The following is a 12,238-nucleotide window of genomic DNA, read 5'->3' on the forward strand; positions in this document are numbered from 1 at the left end:
GGTAGATTTTTATCAGACTAAATAGACTTTAGGCTAAAAATGGTCAAAACCAACAAAGAAGGTCATTAAATAATGATAAATGGGTCAATTAATCAAGAAGTTATAACAATTATGAATATTTCTGCATCCAACATTAGACCACGTAAATATATAAAGCAAATACTAACAGAACCAAAAGTAGAAATAAACAGCAATACAACAAAAGTTGAGTTCTTTCATACCCCACTCTCAACAATGTATAGATCATCTAGACGGAGAATTAATAAGCAAAGAGTGGATTTGACAACACTATTGACCAAATGGACATGACAAATGCATACAAAACATTCCATCCAACAACATCACAATACGCAGACCTCTTGAGTGCACATGGAACATTTTCTAAAATAGATCATATGACAGGCCACAAACAAGTCTTAGCAAATTTAAAAAGATTGAAATCACGGCAAGTACCTTTTCTAACCACAATGATAAGAAAGCAGAAATCAATAGCAGGAGGAAAATTGAAAAATTCACAGATATGTGGAAATTAAACAGCACCCTGCTAAACAACAAATGGAACTAAAAATCAAAAGGGAAATAAATCAAATGAGAAATAAAAAATATTTTGAGACAAACAAAAATGAAAACACAACATATCAAAACATATGAGATGCAGCAAAAGCAATTCTAAGAGGGAAGTTTGTAGGGATAGATGCATACATCAAGAAAAAAGAAAGTTCTTAAGTAAACAACTTAACTTTAAACCTCAAGGAACTAGCAAGAGAATAAAAACTAAGCCACAAGTTAGGAAAAGGAAGGAAATCCTAAAGATTAGAGCAGAAATAGATGAAATAGAGAACAGGAAAAAATAGAAAAAATGAATAAAACATGATCTGGTACTTTGGTAAGACGAACTGGCAAACTTCTAGTTAGACTAACCAAGAAAAAAGAGAGAAGACTCAAATAAATAAGATTAAAAATGAAAGTGGAGACATTGCAATTGATAGCATTGGAATACGAAGCACATAACATACTACTAAGAACTACTATGAACACTACTATACTATGAAGTATATGTCAACAAATTGGACAACCCAGAAAAAAATGGATAGGATTTTAGAAACACACAACTTATAAAGATTGAATCATGAAGAAATAGAAAATCTGAACAGACCAGTAACATGTAAGAAGATTGAATCAGTGATCAAAAACCTCCCAACAAAGAAAAACCCAGGACTGGATGATTTCACTGGTGATTTTTACCAAACATTTAAAAAAGAATTAATGCCAATCCTTCTCAAACTCTTCCAAAAAATTGAAGGAGAAGGAACACTCTGAAACTTATTTTACAAGACCAGCATTATCCTGTTACCAAAGGTAGACAAGGATACTACAAGATAACTATGGGTCAGTATCCCTAATAAATATAGATAACCAAATTCATTAGCACCTAAAAGGATTATACCTCATGATCAATGTAAGTCATCCTCAAGATGCAAGGATGGTTCAACATACACAATTTAATAAATATGTTCTATCATATCAATAGAATGAAAGATAAAAGTCACATGCTCATCATAATAGATCCAGAAAAAGATTTTTACAAAATGCAACACCCTTTCATAATAAAAACTCTCAATATACTGGATATAGAAGGAATGTATCACAATGTAACAAAGTCCATATATGACAAGCCCCCACCTAACATCATTCTTAATGGTGAAAGCTTGAAAGTTTTTCTTCTAAGATTAAGAATACGACAAGGGTACCCACTTTTACCGCTCTTATTCAACATAGTACTGGTAGTCCTAGCCAGATCAATCAGGCAACAAAAAGAAATAAAAAACATCAAAATCAGAGAGGAAGAAGTATTATTGTCTTTATATGTTGATGACATGATCTTATATCTGGAAAATCCTAATGAGTCCACCAAAATTGTTAATTCCTATCAACAGTTAGGTGAGGATAGTATTTAGAAAAGTGGATCATTGCTCAAGCAATGAAATCATATCTGGTACAGAGGCTACAACTGGAGGTACTTCTTGGCTAAGCTTACAATAATTCTTATCATTCTCCAAGATTAATCTGTCTTCTGCACAATCCAAATAAGCAAATTGAATGAGGATGTGGTGGGAATCACCACCTCTGTATACTTCAAGTCCTTAACGGCGGCACTAATTTTTGCAGTTCTTTCAGGAATGCAATACTGCTTTGGTTTACTATTTCATATTGAAACCGGCAAAAAGTTGGCCACTGACGATTAAGTAGCTAGGGACTAAAGACTCAAGTTTTTTTCTTTTTTGCAATTACTGGCTATAGCTTTTAGCTATTTACCTGCCCATTGTTAACCGTGCTGTTTAGGCAATATGCTATCTGACTCCCACTAGATTCCTATAGATAACATCTCCTTGAAGCCTGGGTCACCATGGTAACGGGTGTTTGAGCTGTTTTTCAGGAATTAGAACCCCGTGTCCACTTCAGGCCAGTGGAGACCACCCACTCATCAACTGGGCCGGAGCAGATGTCCGGTAAGTTACATTTTGACGTCAAGAGGCTAAAAATTCCACGCTTGGGTCATGCCAACACTGCCATTTTGTTAACATGCGTCCTATGAAGAAGCATGAAAACTGACGACGCTTGTGCAGATCATCACCTCACCTCTTCTCATCCCCAGTCATCTATCTCCACATTTCAGACCACCTTGCCCCTTCCAGATAAATATCCCTGAGTCCCTATTTTCGGGGAAGAGGATTTGAGACTCATTCTCCCATTTCCTCACGTGGCTGCCTTGTGATTAAACTCTCTCTGTCTCTCTCTGCAATCTCGTCGTTTTGGTGATTGGCGTTCTGGGCGGCAGGCAAGATGAACCTGGTTCGGTAACACTATGTAGAAAATGTTTTAGTGGCTTTCACTTGGCCTTTTCCACCATGATAGCCCTAAATCCATAGGTCAGGAAACCAACATGGTGATTTTTTGATGAGTATATCTCTTTCAGTTGTGCATTCTGAAGCTGGAGAAATAACCACAGGATGGGTTCAAGGACCCACTGTGCTCACAGTGAGACAGATCTGAGCTAAAACTTGATTTATCACCTGACCTCCATAAGACCCTGTTCTGGCTTTTGGACCATGGTGATGTTTTGGTTCTCCTAGAATTAGTGTCAGTTCAGAGCTAGTGTCTAGTAGCCCCCAAAAGTTCTGCTTATTTTCTTTACCCCAATGCACCTTTACTATCCTTGTAAAAGGTTATAGGCATCTTTGGAGAAGGCTGGGAGAAAGATAAACAGTATAAATATTTGGTAGTGTTCCAAGGTCCTTCCTCAAGGAGACCTGTTCTCCTCTTCTTTCAGGGAGTCTGGGTCTATAAACTGGCTCAAGTCTGGGATTTGACTGAGAGAATGACTCTCTGTTTTTATTATTCAGGTTAGACATTTGTTCACTTGACCTGGAACTTTTCTATTTATACAGATCAAGTAAGAATGTATTATGTTTCTCATCTATTTCACCTCTATGATCACTGTGATCAACTAGCCAATGCCATAGATCTGCACAAGTAAGACAATTCTGACTGCTGCTTTGAATCTGCTGCCAATTATGGGAACTGTGCCCACCTTTCATTTGGCAATTAAGGGCCACAACTTGGCCCTTGCACTCTGGGATCCAATTACTCCCTATGTATTTAGGTTTTCCAATTCAGTGACTACAGTTCCCTCTGTAAGTTCTGGCCTACATGGAAGAGTTATTACAGAGCTCTTCAAGATGGCTGGGACTCCCCTCACACTTATTTCTCACAGTAGGAGTGAAAGGTATGTCTTCTGTACCCTTCCCATGTGCTTGAGTATGTCTTAAATGATAAATCCTCTCTAACATTCCAATCTCCCTAAGCCTTTGAATTCCTTCCTCTTCATTAAACCAAGGTGGGTCTGGCATTTCCAATTTGCTCACTGTGGGCCACCTTTTGGTTCATGTTTCAGCCAACCAACCAAACAAACAAATTGTTAGAGTCCTTCCTAACACCCCAAGCTGCAACGTTAAATGCTGAATCTCTGCTTTGTGAGCCTGCATTAATATATTCAGCCTCATCCAACTTTATGTTCCTTCCACCATTATCCCACACTCTTAGTATCCATTCTCACACAAGTTTTCTGGATTTCTGTGTATATAAATTAGAAAACTCTGGTATTCTTTTCGAATGTAGCTCATCTCATCCTAGGTCACACCCTGAAGGACCTGCTAGGACTTGAATCTAGTTATACATGCAGAAGCAAAGAGGTGTATTGAGGGGTGTCCTGAGGAGAAACAATATTGTCTCCCATGGCTACTGCTTCAGGGGAGGCCATCACAGTTTACTCAGGCAATGCAGGGTTGATCTCATCAGACAGGGATGGAGAAGCTGCTATCGGTGGGGGTAGGGAAGCTGCCACTAGAGTTGGAGAGGCCACTTGTGCTGTGAGTGAGGAGGCCTCTTCCACTGGCAAAGAAGACTCTTCAGAATTTATGGACTCAAGGTCTCCAGCTTCACCAGGGTCTTCCTACACGCCCCCATTTCAAATTAACAGCATCTCATTCTCTCCCTATCAATGCCCTTACTTTAACAGTACACTGTGAAGTTGAGAGTTTAATTTGTGTTGCAATTCAACTAGAAGCAGGATGAGATTCTGCATTAGATTTTCAGCAATCTCAGCCCTGTGGCTGTAAGGGGTAGGGGCTCCTCCAGGGCTCACAGAGAGGCTTTCAGGTTATGTATGTGGTGCTTGAGTGGCTGCTCCATTGTACATCCCGACCAACAATGTACACAGATTCCAGTTGCTCCACATCCTTCCAAAACTTGCTATTTTCCGTTTTTTCAATAGTAGCCACTGTAATAGGTATGAATCTGAAGCCATATTCGTGTCACTGAAGTCATAGAATTAGTTGGGAAGCATTTTCTTCTTTCAAAATTTTCCGGAGGAATTTGTATAGAATTGATAATATTTCTTGTTTAATGTTTAGTAGAATTATCTGATGAAGCTGGCTGGCCTTGGAATTTTGTGGGGTTTTTTTTTTTTTTTCCTGTGGAGTTTTTAACTAAAACATCAATTTCCTCAATACAGATAGGGCTTATTCAGGTTGTCTATTTTTCTTGAGTGAGCTTTGGAAGTTTGTGGCTTCTAAAGATTTGCCCCATTTCATCTAAGTTGTTGGATTTATCGGTATAAAATTGTTTGAAATGTTCTCTTATTTTCCTTTTAATGTCTGTAGAATCTTTAGTGATGTAACCTCATTCTTGGTTTTGGTAAGTCATGTTTTCTCTCTATTTTTCATGCTCACTCTGGTTAGACATTTATCAATTTCATTGTTCTTCTCAAAGTACCATCTTACCAAGAGCTCCTATGAACCTACTTTAATAACTAGATCTAATTAATATTAATCCTCACATAATTCTGTAACTGATATTTTATTTTATTCTTACAAAATGAATTGAAAGAGAACTTTCCACTCCATATAATAAAAATTTGAATATCATGAATGGAAACTACCATTAACATAGGTGTTCCCTCTACGAGATTGTAAAACTCAGGCCATCTTACTTCTTTTCTTTTCCTAATGATTAACATTTTATTTATTTCTTTTGTTTTGTTTGTTTGTGAGGAAGATTGGCCCACAGCTAACATCTGTTGCCAATCTTCCTGTATTTTTTTTTCTTATTGAGATCATAATAGCTTATAACATTGTGAAATTTCAGTTGTACATTATTATTTGTCACTCACCATATAAATGCACCCCTTCACCCTTTGGGCCCACCCCCCAATCCCCTTCCTCTCTGGTAACCCCCAAACTGTTCTCTCTGTTGGTATGTCAGTTTATTTTCCACATATGAGTGAAATCATACCATGTTTGTCCTTCTCTGTCTGGTTTATTTCGCTTGAAATAACACCCTCAAGGTCCATCCATATTGTTGCGAATGGGACTTTTTTTATGGCTGAGTAGTATTCCATTGTGTATATATATATATATATATATACCACATCTTCTTTATCCAGTCATTAGTTGATGGACACCTCAGTTGCTCCCACTTCTTGGCTGAAGTGAATAATGCTGCAATGAACAGAGGGGTGCATAATTCTCTTTGGATTGTTGATTTCAAGTTCTTTGTATAAATACCCAGTAGTAGGATAACTGGGTCATATGGTATTTCTATTTTTAGAAATAGAAATGTTTGGTTTTTGTTGTTCAGTTATGTGAGTTCTTAAAGTATTATGGAGATTAACTCCTTGTCAGATATATGATTTTCAAATATTTTCTCCCAGCTGGTGGGTTGTCTTTTCATTTTGATCCTGGTTACCTTTGTCTTGCAGAAGCTCTTTAGTCTGAGTGAGTCCCACTTGTTTATTTTTTCTTTTGTTTCCCTTGTCCAGGTAGACATGGAATTCAAAAAGCTCCCTCTAAGACTGACATCAAAGAGTGTACTGCCTATTTTTTCTCCTAGGAGTTTTATAGTTTTAGGTCTAACTCTCAAGTCTTTGATCCATTTTGAGTTAATTTTTAGGTATGGCCAAAGATAATGGTCTACTTTCATTCTTTTGCATTTGGCTTTCCAGTTTTCCCAGCACCATTTTTTGAAGAGACTTTCCTTTCTCCATTGTATGTTCTTAGCTCCTTTGTCAAAAATTAGCTGTCTGCAGATGTGTGGTTTTATTTCTGGGCTTTCAATTCTGTTCCATTAACCCGTGCATCTGTTTTTGTGCCAGTACCATCCTGTTTCGATTATTATAGCTTTGTAGTATATTTTGAAGTAGGGATTATGTTGCCTCCAGTTTTGTTCTTTTTCTTCAGGATTGCTTTAGCTTTTGGGGGTCTTTTGTTGCCACATAAGAATTTTAGAATTCTTTGTTCTATTTTCATGAAGAATGTCATTAGGATTTTGATTGGGCTTGTGTTGAATGTTTAGATAGCTTTAGGGAGTATGGACATTTTAACTATGTTTATTCTTCCAATCCATGTACATGAGATATCTTTCCATTTCTTTATGTCATCATCAATTTCTTTTAATAATGTCTTATAGTTTTCATTGTACAGCTCTTTCACCTCCTTGGTTAAATTTGCCCCTAGACATATTTTTTGTTGTTGTTGTGATTGTATATAGGATTGTCTTCTTGAGTTCTCTTTCTGTTAGTTCATTATTAGAGTATAGAAATGCAATGATTTTTGTAAGTCGATTTTGTACCCCGCAACTGTGCTATAGTTATTGATTATTTCTAATAGTTTTCAATGGATTCTTTAGGGTTTTCTATATCTAAAATCATGTCATCTGCAAAGTTTCACTTCTTCATTGACTATTTGAATTCCTTTTATTCCTTTTCTTGCCTAATTGCTCTGTCCAAAACCTCCAGTACTATGTTGAATAAGAGTGGCATGAGTGGGCACCCTTGTCTTGTTCCTGCTCTCAGAGGGATGGCTTTCAGGTTTTCCCCATTGTGTATGATGTTGGCTATGGGTTTGTCATATATGGCCTTTATTATGTTGAGGTGCTTTCCTTCTATAGCCAGTTTATTGCGAGTTTTTATGATAAATGTATTTTGCATCTTGTCAAATGCTTTCTCTGCATCTATTGAGATGATCATGTGGCTTTTATTCCCAATTTTGTTAATGTGGTGTATTGCATTGATTGATTTGAAGTTGGATGTTGAACCATCCCAGTGTCCCTGGTATAAATTCCACTTGATCATGGTGTATGATCTTTTTAATGTATTGCTGTATTCGGTTTGCCAATATTTTGGTGAGGATTTTTGCATCTCTGTTCATCAGCAATATTCGCATCTAATTTTCCTTGTTTGTATTGCCCTTATCTGGCTTTCGTAGCAGGGTGATGTTGGCTTCATAGAATGTGTAAGGAATACACATTCCATCTTCCTCTATTTTTTGGAAAAGTTTGAGAAGGGAAGGTATTAAATCTTCTTTAAGTGTTTGGTAAAATTCTCCAGAGAGGCCATCTGGTCCAGGACTTTTATTTTTTGGGAGGTTTTTAGTATTGTTTCCATCTCTTGACTTGTGATTGGTCTATTCAGATTCTCTGTTTCTTCTTGATTCAGTTTTGGGAGGTTGTATGAGTCTAAGAATTTAACCAATTCTTCTAGACTGTACAATTTGTGGGCATATAGTTTTTCATAGTATTCTCTTATAATCTTTTGTGTTTCTGTGGGATCCATTGTAATTTCTCCTCTTTCATTTCTGATTTTATTTATTTGAGCCTTCTCTCTTTTTTTCTTAGAGAGTCTAGCTAAGGGTTTGTCAATTTTGTTTGCCATTTCAAAGAACCAGCTCTTAGTTTCATTGATCCTTTCTATTGTTTTTTGGTTTCAATTTCATTTATTTCTGCACTAATTTTCTTTATGTCTCTCCTTCCTCTGACTTTGGGCCTTGTCTGTACTTCTTTTCCTACTTCTATTAGGTGTAGTTTAAGATTGCTTATTTGAGATTTTTCTTGTTTGTTAAGGAGGGCCTGTATTGGTAAGCATTTCCCTCTCAGGAACTGTTTCCCTCTCAGGACTGCTTTTCCTGCACCCCATATGAGTTGGTATGGTGTATTTTCATTTTCATTTGTTTATAGGTATTTTTTAATTGCTCCTTTACTTTCTTCTATGGTCCATTGGTTGTTCAGTAGCATGATGTTTCTCTCCACATCTTTGTCACTTTCCCAGTTTTTTTCTTGTATTTTATGTAGTTTTATAGCATTATGGTCAGAAAAGATGCTTGTTATGATTTGAATATTCTTAAATTTATGAAGGTTTACATTGTTTCCCAACATGGTCTATACTTGACAATGTTCCATGTGCATGTGAGAAGAATGTGTATCCTTCTGTTTTGGGATGCAGTGCTCTATATATGTCTGTTAAGTCCATCTGGTCTAGTTATTTATATAAGTCCACTATTTCCTTATTGACTTTCTGATCTATACCTTGATGTAAGTGGGACATTGAGTTCCCCTACTATTATTGTATTGTTGTTAATATCTCCTTATAGGTTTGTTAATACTTGCTTTCATACTTTGGTGCTCCTGTGTTAGGTGCATATATATTTGTAAGTATTATGTCCCTTTTATCATATGTATTGCCCCTCTTTGTCTCTCATTACCTGTTTTATCTTGAAGTCTACTTTGTCTGATATAAGTATGGCAACACCTGCTTGCTTTTGTTTGCCGTTAGCTTGGAGTAGTATCTTCCATCCCCTCTCTCTGAGCCTGTGTTTGTCTTCAGATCTTATATGTCTTTCCTAGAGGCATCATATTTTTGGGTCTTGTTTTTAACCCATCCTGCTACTTTGTGTCTTTTGATTGGAGAATTCAATCTATTTACATTTAGAGTGATTATTGATATATGAGGGCTTAATGCTGTCATTTTATTGCTTGTTTTCTGAATCTTCTGCATTTCCTTTGTTTCTCATCCTGTGTGTTTCTGACTACCCATTCAGTTTGGTAGATCTCTATGATGGTTTTCTTAGTTTTCCCTTTATTTATCATTTGTGTCTCTATTCTGATTATTTCTTTAGTGGTTACCATGAGGTTTGCATAGGGCATCTCATAGATGAGATAGTGCAATTCTGATAGTCTCTTATTTCTTTAAACTAAGTTGATTCCATCCCTTTCTTCTTCCCCTTCTAAGTTATTGTTGCACAGCTTATTCCATATTGTGTTGTGAGTTTGTGGTTAAAATGATGAGATTATATTTAGTTTTGGTGTTTTCCTTCCCTTTATTATTGATGTTATAATTAAGTGTTTGCTAACCTGTTCTGATAGAGAGCTGCAATTTTTGTGGTTTTGTCTACCTATTTTTCTACTTGCTCAAGGCTTTGTATCCCTTTTCTCTGGTTTTTTTTTTTTTTTTTCTGGTATGAGGGCCTTCTTGAGCATTTCTTGTGGAGGGTGGGTCTTGTGGTGATGAATTCTCTTAGCTTTTGTTTATCTGGGAAATTTTTTATTTCTCCATCATATCTGAAGGATATTTTCACTATATAGAGTATTCTTGGCTGAAATTTTTTGTCTTTCAGAATTTTGAATATATCACTCCACTCTCTTTTAGCCTATAAGCTTTCTGCTGAGAAATTTGCTGAAAGCCTCATAGAAAATCCTTTGTAAGTTATTTTCTTCTGCCTTACTGCCCTTAATATTTTTTCTTTGGCATTGACTTTTGCCAGCTCTACTACTATATGCCTTGGAGAAGGCCTTTTTATATTAATATAATTAAGAGTTCTAATAGCTCCTTTATGTGTATTTCCAGCTCTTTCTGAAGGTTTGGGAAGTTCTGAACTATTCTTACTTTGAAAAGTTTTCTGCTCCATTTTTCTTTTCTTCTCCCTCTGGAATACCTATAGTCCTTATGATGCACTTCCTAATTGAGTTGGATATTTCTCAGAGAATTGTTTCATTTCCTTTTAGTCTTAATTCTCTGTCTTCCTCCATCTGAAGCATTTCTATATTTCTGTCCTCCAGCCTGCCAAGTCTCTCCTCCATAATATCAGCTCTCTTATTAAGTGAGTTCAGATTTGTCTTTATCTCATCTATTTTGTTTTCATCTCCAAATTTCTCATTGGTGTTTCTTTTTAGTTTCAATCTCTTTTGTGAAAAAGTTCCTGATTTCATTGAACTTTCTATCTGTATTTTCTTGTAACTCATTGAGTTTTTTATGATAGCTATTCTTCATTCTCTGTCATTTAGATTATAACTTTCTGTGCCTTCAAGATTGATTTCTGGGTGCTTGTCATTTTACCTCTGTTTTGGAGTATTAACATATTTTTTCATACTGTGTGAAAATAGTAACAGTGTCAGCTCGCAGATTCCACCTGCCGCCACTGGGTGGAGGTCAAGAGCTGTGTATTCTGAGCCCACCGTGATTCCTGGCTTGCTTGCTCACAGCTGCTGCTTTTATATTGTATATATGGGTGCTCTGGCCAACCAGCTGAGCTGGAGCACTGGGTAGGGAAAGGGTGCTTTCTTTCACCTGCATGATCCCGGGGATGTTCTCATTCTGCACTTGCTATCTGCTCTCCTGGGGTGCAGACTTGATGAAAACATCCCCATAATAGCTTAGCCACCTCTGTGTGGGGCTTTCCCATGAGCTGTGAGGGAACTTGGAGAGCAAAGGTGTTCCCGCTGAGGGCTGCCCCTCTTGCCTCTCCTCTCAGAGCTGTGTGTGTGGTGCCGTGCCAAGGGTCATTGCTGTTGGGGGAGGGAGAGGAGATCCCCTTACCTTCTTCCACTTCCTCCAGAGGTCCAGCACCTCCGTCTTCAGATGTACGGCTGCATGGGTCTCTCACACATCTTTTGTTTTGTGTGAATGTCCTCTGTTGGTGTATGAATGTCCATTTTGTTGTATATTGGGGGAAAGTCTAAAGGAAGAGCTCACTCCACCATGATGCTGATGTCACTCTCTGAAAATTCTTAATTATAGCCCTACTACACAGAACTATTTTCCCTTTCAACCTGTGAATAGACTATCCTTTAGTGTCACAGAGCCTGAATAGCAATCTGAAATACTTTTTGCCATTATTTTTTTATGCTTACATATTTCCTGAAGTGGCCCTTTCATTTAGTTGCCTAGAAATTAGAGGAAGGTTGGTTACTGTCTGATTGACTGCTGGAGGCCAGTTGGGACAATATAAAGCATTAAAATAGCTTGTATTGTAAAGGCAAGAAGGACAAATGAGGTAGCTAATTAGGGGAACAGGAAACCTCAAATAAGAGGTCTTTTGAGTTTTTACTCTAAGAGCTGGGAAATTTAATATCACTCAGTGGTGTAAAAGGTTAGGCATTATGACAAATAACCATGGAGGTAGGAACCTGACCAGGTGAGGTTGCTCCCTACAAAGAAGTGATGCAGACCATCTTTCCCTGGGAGCTGCTGGTTATTCCAGACATCCTTTACTTCAGCTTAGGACAGGAAGAACAGCGTGCTGCTGTGAACTGATAAGCCACTGAGGTTTGAAGGTGTGACCAGAAAGCCTGAAGGTGTGACTAGAAGCTGTGTGCTAAGCTTCTAGCTGACAAAGTTAATGTTGTCAGGAAGGGATGGGTAACATGTGTGGTTTCCCAAGTGAAAAAAGGCTTTGCAGCAAAGCAGCCAGGAAATAAATACATGAATGCTTTATTTAGTCATATTGTGTATGTGGATGTGTGATTTGCCAAAAAGTGATTATGGAAGACAAAGTTCAAGAGCGTTCAAAACATTCTTCAAATTTCCCATCTTTCTGTTTTATTAACAGTAGTTAGGATAGATGAATTT

Source organism: Ceratotherium simum, chromosome 17 (assembly GCF_057802395.1).
Source record: "Ceratotherium simum simum isolate JZ-2026a chromosome 17, ASM5780239v1, whole genome shotgun sequence".
In the NCBI taxonomy this organism is placed as follows: Eukaryota; Metazoa; Chordata; class Mammalia; order Perissodactyla; family Rhinocerotidae; genus Ceratotherium; species Ceratotherium simum.